Source organism: Bidens hawaiensis, unplaced genomic scaffold, assembly GCF_021521415.1.
Source record: "Bidens hawaiensis isolate Kalapana, Puna unplaced genomic scaffold, B.hawaiensis_p1.1 tig00005006_1, whole genome shotgun sequence".
Classification (NCBI taxonomy): Eukaryota; Viridiplantae; Streptophyta; class Magnoliopsida; order Asterales; family Asteraceae; genus Bidens; species Bidens hawaiensis.
The window spans coordinates 167,685-180,969 of NW_027491316.1; positions in this window are offsets into that span (position 1 = coordinate 167,685).

Below are 13,285 nucleotides of genomic sequence, written 5' to 3' on the forward strand. Positions count from 1 at the left end.
AGGATTTGATGTGCATTTTTGAAACAAGTGTATGTAATTTAGAGGTGTTTTGGTGCATCCGAGTTTGTTCCAATTTAGAGGGAGATTGTTGGGCATAAAAGATGATCAAGGAAGATTGAATCTTCTCAGCCTCCTCAAAAATATGCTAAGTATGAATTTCAAGCAAACCAGACACTTCGAGCAAGCTTTACACTTATTCAAGCAAGGTATCTTATTTCGAGTGAGGTTATCTTATGGAATTCTCAAAGTGTTAGGCTCGAGCAAACTACACTTGCTCAAGCAAGGTTGTTCTTCATTCGAGCAAGGTTTGCTTTAGAGCAAACTCTTAACTTATCCAAGCTTAAACCAAGTAATTTGATGAGTCGAGCAAGGTTTCAATAAAGATGATCTCAAGCACACTTGTAAGAAGTTAAAAGGAATTATCATAAGGACTACTACGAGAAATGTTCAACATCGGGCAAGCTACAGTATCCCGAGCATACTAAGTTTGCTAGAGTAAGTCTTAGACAAAAGGTTGAAGAGATCAAGAAGAAGAAGTTTGTTCATAGGATATTTTTGAGCAAAGTTTGATTATATCATGAAGACTGAAGTTTGCTTGAAAAATATTTTCTACGGAATATATTCTAAGTAAAAGCATACTCGAAGGAATATTCAAGAACACTCAAGGGTTACAAGGTCTGCTAGAAAAATACAAAAGCTTACTCGAAGACCTATTTTACACTTGTGATAATTTACAATATATTTGAATACGTTTTTACAATCATTAGGGTTTCTAGAAGGTGTCATGTGAGGCTATATAAGGGAATACTATTTCACATTTATGATAACGGCTAATTACACACTTTTCCTAGCATACAAGATATTTTGTACGGAAAGCAATCACACTTGACATTCTACCGAGAATCCCTAAAGATATATCCTTTATATTTCACTGATTACTATGAATGGAAATCTTTTTAGTTTATAGCGTGTTTGTTAGATTTTTGTTATTAAAGTAATATCCTGGTTATTATTGTTTCCGCCAGTATTAATCAAGGGGTTTTCACTTACTTATTTTGTAATATGTCTTCTCAATATATTTGTGGTTATGAGTTTGTTGTGAAAGAATCGATCCTGACAGTCTGCTACACTTATGACATGTCATATTCACCTTATCATAGCCCATTACTGTCTTGTTATTGATTCCAGAGAATTTCCTTCATGTCCTTTAATAGAACTTGTTTGTCATGACTATCAATAACGCCAAGGAGTTCAGAATCTCCATTTACTCCAGATCAACTGGATCTATGTGTTGCAAATCTTTCATAATGAATGAGAGATTGTCTGACACATGTGGAGAATTCTCTTGAACAACAAATTCTTGAATATCAACTGTTGATTCAATGCCAGTTGTTATGTCTATGTGATAGTCATAACTTTGATCAACAGATTGAATAGATTGAGTCTCTTGATATAGTAGTGTTTATCCTATGGTATAATCATTAGTTGATTTACCAGTAGTAATCAACTTCTTCTTTTGACTTATCTCTCTTTCATAAGGAAATAACATACCATGAAGAGTAGTCAGACACAGATTTTGAAAATCCGGTATAGTTCTTAGTATAATAGCATGAGTTCCCAGTTTTCTGGAAGTGATCTCTTAATCGGTTGTAAAGAGAAGAGTCTGTAAAATTAACATCAACCTTTATCAATTCACTTATGAGAGATGTGAATCGTTCATATTGTTGAGTTAAACTATCTCCTCATAACTGATAAAATGCTTCATACTGCTGCCTGAGATTTCACGAGCATTCTCAAGGATTTGTGGGGTTCCACCATATTGTTCTTTCAGTGCATCCCACAAAACCTTAGCAGACTTGTTATAAATTAATCCACCATAAATTTCATTTGGAGTTGCCATGGCTAGAATAGCATGAGCTTTGGCATCCAAGTCAAATTTCTGCACATCCTGATCAGAATAATCCTGAGGATCTTTTTTGATTGTTTTGTTTACATCTAATGGATTAACAGTTTTAGGGGAATGAGGCCCATGAACTACAGATCTCCAACATTCAGCGTTTTTGGTGCATAGATAGTGGGGCATTCTTTGAGCCCATATGTTATATTGACCTCGAACCAACATAGATGGTTTGGAGATAGAAAAGGTGTTGAGATGATCTTGTACGAACGACGTGATTCTCATTTCAAATAGTTTCTCAATAATAACTGAGTATGAAACAGATTTTTGATCCTTTTTGAATCCTCAACTGGAAATATCAAATTAAGCTTAGATCAACGGTACTGAATTGATTGTGAGATCAAATTCAGTGATCCAAGGCTTTGATACCAATTGTAAAGATACTATATATAATAATCTAAGCTACTTGAACACAGTTCACAATCAATGAAACAGTAAACTAATCTAATCATTTGAAAAGATTTGTATCACTTTGATTGAAACCATATTTGAATTACAAATTTAATTAGTATATGAAATGAACAAGTTAATCAACAAAATCATTTGAGCAAAATAATAGGTTTCATATGGAAGAACAACTATGCATTAACTAATATCGAATGATTACAGTCTATTGCTCCACCTCAACCTTAGCTTATCATTCACACTGAGTTTTCTAGTACGAAAGCACACGATTCAGGTGAGTATTGTGACGTGAAAAGTGTTTATGAAGAAGAGACTCTCTTCTTTGTTTTATACGAGTGCAAAACAACTGATGAGCTAAAGGTGATAGTGACAGCTAAAAAAATGGTTACAAACTACTGATACACTTATTTCAACCAATTGCCTATAGAGAATCCTATGCTAACTAATGATCTTTGTTAAACAACTGATGTTAAAAAACATCAGTTGTTTGCCTTCAGTTGTTTGGATCTTCAATACTTTTTAAAGAAACTGTTGTATTCAGTTCCTTTAATGTCAGCAGTTTGCTTCGTCGGCAATTTAGAGCAATAGTTGTCAAAATTCATAATGGAGAACAACTATGTTTGAGCCATCAGTTGTTTGGTATTTGGTCATCAATTCTTTGCAAGGTTCAACACATTGTGAAGATGAAGCTTCATTGAATGGATTATTTGAAGAATTCAAATATACCAATGTAACAGCCCAACTACCACCGCACCATAATATTGTCCGCATTGGCCGGGACGTACCACTATCGCCTCATGGATTTGCTTTTGGTTGCCTAGGTGGTTACCTATACTCATACTACTCCCACCTGAGCACGCTTAACTATGGAATTCTCCTCTCATCCACTAACATTAAGCGCCCAAAACGCATTATAATTCGGAAGGTATCCACCTCCTTATAAAGAAGGCATAGTTCTTCTCCCCAACCGATGTGGGATGTCACAATCCACCCCCCTTAGGGGCCCCGTGTCCTCGTGGGACCTAAAACCACCAGTTAGGCCCTGGATCTGATACCATTGTCGGTCCCCTCGATTTCAGCTGGATCTTAATTAATCATGTCATAACTCACACAGATTAATGCGTTGACAAGAGAGTTAATGAAGAGTTGCTATATTTAGAAAGATATCCGTTTGTTAAAGGCGGAATCAATAACAAACATACGGTTGCAAAGAATAATCAAAGGTAGAAAGCACATACAGGATTCACTCAAAAGATTTCCATTTATATAACATTCATCATACAAAGTGGATAATCGATTTAGGGTTTTCTATGAATCCTAGGACAACCGTCACTTTCAAGAAATATTCTTTCTTATCCGAAAAGTGTAAAGGCTTATCTCTTTCTCTCTCTGTGCCCGTCCCTTGGCGGCGTGCCCTAAATATTCTATTTATAGGCCTGCCAACCTAGGACAGCTGTCATTCCTTCTAGAAACCCTAAATACAATCATACATACTCAAATTACATATTCAAAATAAACTGAGTGTAAAACAAGTCTTCCGGGTAGGCTTTGCATCAGTCTTGTCTTTCCGAGTATGCTCAGCCATCCTTCATAACTTGGTAACATAGAAGTGTGCTCGGGTTCAGTTTCCGGGTAGACTTTACTTAAAGAGTATTTCACCAAGTAAAATACTCACCGAGTAGACTTCAGTCTTCTTGACTTTGCCAGACTTTGCCCGACAACTTCTTACGCGCAACCTTGTTCTTCAATGATCCATTTCAGCTCCTTGATATAAAATAACTTATTAGCAAAGTGTACTCGGGAGTACTGTTCCTTGCTTAAGCTGAACCTTGCCCGATATTACTTAGAGATATTCCTTTAGATTATCAAGCATACTTGGATCATACTTATTAATGAATACCTTGCCCGGTCTTCCAATCACTTAGCTTCTTGGACTAGGTTAACCAAACCTTACTCGGAAGAGTAATATACTTGGCTCTAAAGAACAGACTTGCTTGATAAAGTGAACCTTGCCCGGATTTACATAAACTAGTGTACCTTACTCGGCAATGCACTAATTTGCAAACCCTGCTCGGATATCCACTTAGGAAGACCACTTGAAGTAAACCTTGCCCGGTAGGCAAAAAAATATCGTACCCGGTTAATAAAAGCTTGCTCGGATGTCTAAGGTGTGCTCGGATCCATTACTTAGCGAATTCAGAGGAGGTTGAGAAGATTCCAATCTTCCATGTACTTCATTTTGGTCAAATCTTTGACTCAACAATCTCCCCTTAGGTCAATTTCTTGACCCAACAATCTCCCCCTAGATTGGAACACCTCGGCTGACCCAAAACATTTCTATGGTTACTTACACTCAGCAAAAATACACATCAAATCAAAAATCAAAAATTACATATTCAAATAACATAAACACAATTACATAATCAGAAAGTTGTCCGAAGACATTACAAAACAAAGCCTATTCTATTAATCTTATCTTCTTCTTGCATTATGAACGGCTTGTCTTCTGTTGATTAGCTCTGAAGCAGCTTTCATCTTGAAGATATTAAGGGCTTGGTAATGAATGTGACTTTCTGGTAAGGCCAAGTCCCTTATATCCATGAGATCTTCACTGTGCAGATATGTCAAATCTTCGTCTTCCTTGATAATCCCCAATATCTTTCCATCTGAGTTTCTCAGTAAGAAGTGAACGGCATTCTTTTTGTATTCAATCTCAGCAATTATGCCATTCTTCTGTACTGTGTAGTTGGGGCGTCTCATCCTTCTTCTCATACTTATGCAAGAATTCATGTTGGTTAGTGGATTCTGATCTCGGACATTCATTTGATAGTCTCTCTCGGCTATGTCCATTCTTCTCAACTTTGAAATCCTTCTTGATTTGTGAGACTTAATCAATCTCCAGCTCCTTTTTTCTTTTAAGAATTGGAATCCTTTATCAGCTTCTTCATGCAGGTGTTTCAACAAAATAGTTATTCTTAACATCCCACTTCCCCCTCTTAGCATCTTTTTCACTTTCAGTCTGCTCATGAGTCCTTTTTCTCCTCATATAGGTTTTGGCAAACCTGTTGACTTTTTCAGTAAATTCTTCATGGAGTTTTGAAAGTCTTTCTCTCTTCTGGTTAAGTGTTTCATGAGGCTCAGGCATATTTACCCTTTCTGACCAGTTGTCAGTGGGATTCTTCTTCAGATCTTCCTTTACTTGCTCTGCCCATTTCTTGGCAGCCATTGAAGCATGAGGTTCAGCAGTTTCATTTGATTGACTTTGGGGTTGAAACATGCTAACCACCATAGCTAAGGAATTATCAACTTCCTCAGCTCTATTCATCTTAATCAACTCCTCTATCACCTCTTGATCAGCCACATCATCAAGTATTTCTTTTGCTATGTTGGCTTCATTGATCAAGATCTCCTGCTCTGCCATTTCTTCATGAGTTAAGGATTGGGCTATTTTCTCCCTTTCCATTGACTCTTTGACAATTCTTTCTTGTTCTTTTAAGGCAGCAGCAGCATCATCTCTGAATAAAACATCATTTTCAGGATATGCCTTAAGAGGCTCTTCTTCTGTAACTTTGGCCTTTCCCTTTTCCATCCTCTTCTTTAAGTCTTCTTCACTATCAGGAGGAAAGTCATCAATTATTAATGCATTTGAAACATTGAAGCAGGGTATGTCTTCCTTAATCATCTCATTCTCTATCATTTAAGTCTTCTTCTGTAAATATGAAATTTCTGTGTGAGGTTGTTGATTCTTGAATTGATTCATTTGAGAGTTTCTTGGTTGATTGCATTCTCTTGCAAAATGACCAGGTTGCTAACAATTGTAGCAGATTGCTTTTGACTTGTCAAATCCAATCCTGTCATTAGGACCAGAAACCAGAGACCTACCAGTTCTGTTATACAGCCTTTTACTTCTAAAACCCAACATGGCAGCTTGCCACTTCAAATCCATGTCTTCCAAGTCATCTGCATCAATTTTCTCTAAATCATCTTGTACCACACTTGTGTGAATTAGGTTTTTTGCAACAAATGCATTATATGACTCAGTAAACATAGACAGCAAAGCCTGTATTTCATTGCTTTGACCATGTCCTGTGCCAGTATGAGGAACATTTCCACTTGGCATGGAGGCAGAATCAGTATCATCAATCAATTGCACATTGAACCTCTGCTGATTTCCTTGATTACTTGTGCTACCTCCAATGAAAGATTTTGGAGTAACAACATTATGTTCAGCTGGTTCTTCAATATTGGGAATTTGCTGTTGATTCTTGGTAGACAGATTTCCCATGGGTGCAAGCAATGCATTTGAAACATTGAAGCAGGGTCTGTCTTCCTTAATCATCTCATTCTCTATCATTTCAAGTTCTGCAACCTGAAGAAAGCATACTACATCATCCAATTTCAATTCATTGAAATTATGCTTCTGAAGGATGAACTTGCAAGCAGTATACCATTCTTTTGGCATTGAGTTGAGTAACTTTGTATTCAAATCAAAGTCATTCATTACATAATCAGTTGTCCTCAACTCATTCATAATACTTAGAAAACGTTCTAGTATTGATTTCAACCTTTCTCCATCCTTATACTTGAACCTTTCCAACTGTTGCTTCAATCTTTGCTTCTGTATGTTCTTTAGTTCAGTATTCCCTTCATACATTTCAAGGATGGCATCATACATTTGCTTGGCAGTTGTGTGATGAGCCACCTTGGTCAGAATCTCCCAAGACAAACCTAGCTTAATCATAGCTAAGGCTTTGTCATCCACCTTTCTCATTTTTTCTCTTACAGCAGCAGTTGCAGCTGCATTTGCACCTTCCTCAACAGCAGTTTGTGGACCATTCTTGATGGAGTTCCACATATCAATATCATTGTAGCATACGGCTGCATCAAAGAGTACTTTCCATTTGATAAAGTTTTCCTGTCCATACAACCTTGGTATCTTGTTAGTAGACACCTCTTGTTCCTCATATCCAGACATTTTGAGAAATCAAAAATCAGTTTCTTTGTAAAAACAAAGTTTCAAAAATAATCAGATCTGGAAACAGAATGCTCAGATCTGATGTGATTAGAACAAGATTTAGATATAAAGATTAGAACTTTAAATGAAATAAGGAAGAGAAAACACCGGTAGATTGTAGATCTGGAAGAAAAATGAAAAACAGGGTTGCTGACGTCATAAATCAATGGAACAGTGGTCTGCTTACGTCATTCTTCTTTAAATCTTCAATCAGCAACAATCATTCCAAAATAGCAATAAACAGCTCTGATACCACTTGTCGGTCCCCTCGATTTCAGCTGGATCTTAATTAATCATATCATAACTCACACAGATTAATGTGTTGACAAGAGAGTTAATGACGAGTTGCTATATTTAGAAAGATATCCATTTGTTAAAGGCGGAATCAATAACAAACATACGGTTGCAAAGAATAATCAAAGGTAGAAAGCACACACAGGATTCACTCAAAAGATTTCCATTTATATAACATTCATCATACAAAGTGGATAATCGATTTAGGGTTTTCTATGAATCCTAGGACAGCCGTCACTTTCAAGAAATATTCTTTCTTATCCGAAAAGTGTAAAGGCTTATCTCTTTCTCTCTCTGCGCCCGTCCCTTGGCGGCGTGCCCTAAATATTCTATTTAGAGGCCTGCCAACCTAGGAAAGCTGTCATTCCTTCTAGAAACCCTAAATACAATCATACATACTCAAATTACATATTCAAAATAAACTAAGTGTAAAACAAGTCTTCCGGGTAGGCTTTGCATCAGTCCTGTCTTTCCGAGTATGCTCGGCCATCCTTCATAACTTGGTAACATAGAAGTGTGCCCGGGTTCAGTTTCCGGGTAAACTTTACTTAAAGAGTATTTCACCAAGTAAAATACTCACCGAGTAGACTTCAGTCTTCTTCACTTTGCCAGACTTTGACCGACAACTTCTTACGAGCAACCTTGTTCTTCAATGATCAATTTCAGCTCCTTGCTATAAAATAACTTATTAGCAAAGTGTACTCGGGAGTACTGTTCCTTACTTGAGCTGAACCTTGCCCGATATTACTTAGAGATATTCCTTTAGATTATCAAGCATACTTGGATCATACTTATTAATGAATACCTTGCCCGGTCTTCCAATCACTTGGCTTCTTGGACTTGGTTAACCAAACCTTACTTGGAAGAGTAATATACTTGGCTCTGAAGAACAGACTTGCTTGATAAAGTAAACCTTGCCAGGATTTACATAAACTAGTGTACCTTACTCGGCAATGCACTAATTTGCAAACCCTGCTCGGATATCCACTTAAGAAGACTACTTGAAGTAAACCTTGCCCGGTAGGCAAAATATCGTACCCGGTTAAGTAAAAGCTTGCTCGGATGTCTAAGGTGTGCTCGGATCCATTACTTAGCGAATTCAGAGGAGGTTGAGAAGATTCCAATCTTCCATGTACTTCATTTGGTCAAATCTTTGACTCATCAATCTCCCCCTTAGGTCAATTTCTTGACCCAACAACCATCTGTAACAACCCAGCTACCATCGCACCATAATATTGTCGGTTTTAGCCGGGACGTACCACCATCGCCTCACGGATTTGCTTTTGGTTGCCCAGGTGGTTACCCATCCTCATACTACTCCCACCTGAGCACGCTTAAGTGTGGAATTCTCTTCTCATCCACTACCATTAAGCGCCCAAAACGCGTTATGATGGGGAAGGTATCCACATACTTATAAAGAAGGCTTAGTTCTCCTCCCCAATCGACGTGGGATGTCACAATCACTTGTAAGGCCCTGAACCTAGAAACCTTACTAATAGTTAGATTTACACTTGAACACAGCTTAATTATCAGAAACTACATTTATACAAAACTTTATCTCTAACGACTCTTTAGATGCCAACACCGTGAGTATAGCCTTGTGTATACTCCAAGCTCCTTTACTTTCTTTTGCCAACGACTTGCATGCATACTAAAATTCAGCTGCGCTGAGTGAGTTCTAGTTAATTAGGCATGATGCATTACATTCTCATACCTACATATACGTATCCGAAGATACTTATTACATAGTTAACCAGATTACCTTTCTTTCATAAATACATACATTTATACTCAACACTTACTTTAGTCAACCAAGAGTATGTTCATAGTCCACCGTCTATACCTATACTCAAGGTCGTGAACACGTAAAAGGTCTACAGTCCTTACCTATGGTCACTATTCATGGTACGTACAAGGCCGCAGTCCTTCCTTATACCATCAACACGTACAGTCCTTTCCTATGTTGACAGCTATATCATAGCATGTATGAGGCTCGCAGTCCTCCCCTATGCTACCACATTACATTTCCAGCACATTTAAGGTCCTCAGTCCTTTCCTATGGTGACACCTATTCACAGTACGTATAAGGTTCACAATCCTTATCTACGTTAAAATCTATCATCTATAACACGTATAAGGTCCACAGTCCTTAACTACGCTATCACATGCCACTTATATATTTATATTCAAATATATAAATTGATTTCATTTATCGGCTAACTTGTCTTTTAAAAAGTTAACGGGATCTAACGGAGTTGGGGAGGTCGGTTAGTTCGGTTTATTATGTTTGGACAACCTAAGCTATATTAACCAACCCACCAGCCAAGCCCAATATCCAGGCCATCTAACCCATTTCGTAAATCCATGCCCATCTCAAAAGCCCATCGCGCAAGCCCATCAGCCAAACCCAGATCCAACCTTTATCTCGCAAAAATAATTTACTAGAATCTGGTTTCGAACCCAGGACCTAGCAGTGTTACTTGATATACCTTATACATATAATGGTTCTGTCGCATCTAAAGTGTCTCGCAAAAATGGTTTGCGAGAGCCAGGTCTCGATCCCACGACATCTCGCTCACCTAACAATGGATTTACCACCCACCTATAGCACACTTGTGGTTATTGTTTCCTTTATCTTAATTATATACAAGTGTTTGCTGTTAATTATTTCCTTTCCTCCTTTCTTTCATTTTTACGAGATGATGATGATGATGATGATGATGATGATGGTGGTGGTGGTGGTGGTGATGGGGATGATGGTGATGGTGATGGTGATGGTGATAGTGATGGTGATTATTATTATTATTATTATTATTATTATTATTGTAACATCACGAAAATATCGGGTCAAAAATACCAAGTTGAAAAAATAAAGGACCAAAAATGACAAATTTTTAAACTTAAAAATCAAAAATGAAAAATTTGTCACCAGGCCTGATCGCGATACGCGACGGCCATAGACCAAACTTCATCGTGTATCGCGATGACGAGGTCTGACAGCGTGACACGTGTCGATACGTGTCATATGGTGGCATTATGTGTTGCCACGTGGCAGCCCTAGTGGGTGACTCATCATGCATGCGTCACGATACGCGATGACATAATCAAAGGACCATCGCGTATCGCGATGGGTCCCGGGAAATTTCTATAAATAGCAAGATACGCCCCTTTCATTTCACACACCATTTCTCACATCACTTTCTCTCTCTAGAACACACTTTCTCTAAAAATACTCCTTTTCATCACCTCGATAAACGTACCGACCACCACGTTTTTCGTGACCATAAAACCCTGACATTTTACCTCGTAATCCGGGCCATAAACCGACGATATCCCAAAGTACCGGCGAAAATATCGCGAAGTACGTGCCAACCATGTATGACCCGGCGTTCCGCCTCGAAGTACGTGCTGACCCGACGACCTACCTCGAAGTACGTGCCGACCCGAGACGACCCGACGTCCTGTCTCGAAGTGCGTGCCTGATGTGTAGTAAAACACACTTACTTTACTTATGATTTTATCATGGTTTTTATGTTTATTTGTTTATTTTATGAAAGTATTGGGGGCTAAGTGCAATAATTTACAAAGTTTAAATGTTATTTGATAGTTTATGAAAGATGGTGAAAAAGAGTCAATTTGGAAGATTCTAGAGGACTTGTTGGTCAAGTTTTGAAGATATAACTCAAGGCCCAACCCAAGCCCACAAGTTAGAAGCCTTAAGTAATATTATATGAAGATAATTAAAAGAGTTTTCAGCCATTATTCAAGCCCTATTCCCGAAATCAAAAGAAAACCCTAACTCCACATCAGGTTGCGATCGGAACAGCAATGAAGGAAGAAAAAAAAAGAAGAAACCGGCGGCTGTGGAGGCTAGAGGAAGAAGAAGGAGGCTCGGGGTGATCTTGGGCAGCTGCTAGGGATCTTTTACATCGTTTGTTTCAGCCATATAACTTAAGTAATTCATCCATAAACTTTACTTATTGTTCAAGAACCCTAACTTTGTTGAATTGATCTTTTGCTTTGGATTGTTTTGCAAGTGATTGATAGTTTGACTTGTGATTGATTGTGTTTGAATCTTGAATGAATATAATCATGTTTGAGTTGATGTTTGTGATGTTTTTTTTAAGTATATGTGGCTGTCCAAAATCAATGTTAAGCTAAACTTGCTTGTTCTACCTAGGATAGATGATTGTTGAGTAGTTTAGACTTGTTTAATGGATTGTTAATGTTCAAGACTTAAATTATTGATGTAAAGTTTAACTAAACCATAAATTAGATTTTGTGTGATGGCTGTGTTTTATTTGTTATTACTTATAATCCTCTTGCATTAGTTAATTGAATTGGTTTTGATTAATTGATTGCTTGTTAGACTCTTGACTTGGTGTTTCGGGTTTATTTGCGGGGTGTACAACCGTAGGGATAAGTGGGTAATATACATCATCTAAAATCAGTTAAAATACACCTTCTTTGAGACCGAGAGGTGATAAGAAGTAATATTATCTCATTGTTTTTACTTGTTAGAATTAAGATCGCGCGAGAGCGGGTTTTTGTCTTGTCAAGTTTGAGTGTTTATGTGCAATTAGTTGATTTAATTTGGGTGAAGTTAAATTGTTCCTCTATCCTTGGTGACATAGTATTTGTCTCCATTAGGATAGTGTGTCGGTGAGACCGAGAGGAGAGTCGTCATTTGAACACGTTAATAATTGTTTTTCCGGTTTATTCTTTAAAATCAATTAAAATAAGTTGGAGTTTGTTAGAGAGACTGAGAGGTAATTTGACTTTCTTAAACAAGTTTTAGTTGTGTCATCTTTTATAACCGGTGTCGTGAATATTTTCAATCCGTTGTCTTGTTATTTCTATCAACATGATTCATTCCTAGGTAGACGTCTTTATACATTGAATTTTAACCAAAGTTTTCAAAGTTTTGTCAAAAGTTTTCATTCAGTTAAGTTAAGTAGTTAAATTAAATTCTAAAATAAATTAACTAAATATTTTTGTGAGTCTTGGTTAGAGTTTCGTAATTATAAACGTTTTCACGTGTCTTCGAGTTCGATATCCGGACTTTCCTCATCTGTGCTATACGCGACCGGTACACTTGCCGTTTGTGTGAGCTAGGATAGATTGTTTGGTTTTAAAAGCTTAGTTGCGCCTTGTGTTTTATTTATATATATATTTTCGCACATCAAGTTTTTGGCGCCGTTGCCGGGGACACGGTTTGAGGCGTATTAAGAACGGCTCGAGTTAGGACTTGCCTTGTTTACTACTTGTCTTTCTTATTTGTTTTGTTTGTTAGTTTAAAATAGTTTAGCTAATTATAATTTCTTTTATTTATTTTAATAGTTGTATGCGACGTACTCGATCTCTAGGACCACCAGAAGTTGAAGGATTTCCCGAACCAGAGAGAGAGCTTCTTGAGAGACGTCGTACAAAACCGTCTTCCAGTTCATCTACATCCGTCGGTAATACGTTTTCTTCTCCTACTTTTTCTGAACCCATTATTAGGGATAGGATTATGGGCGACGCGAACCCACCACCGAGGAGGACAGTTGCAGACCGGGCCCATCCGGTCGATGCTGGCGCGAGATCCAGCATTGCTCCACCAGCTATAGGAGTTC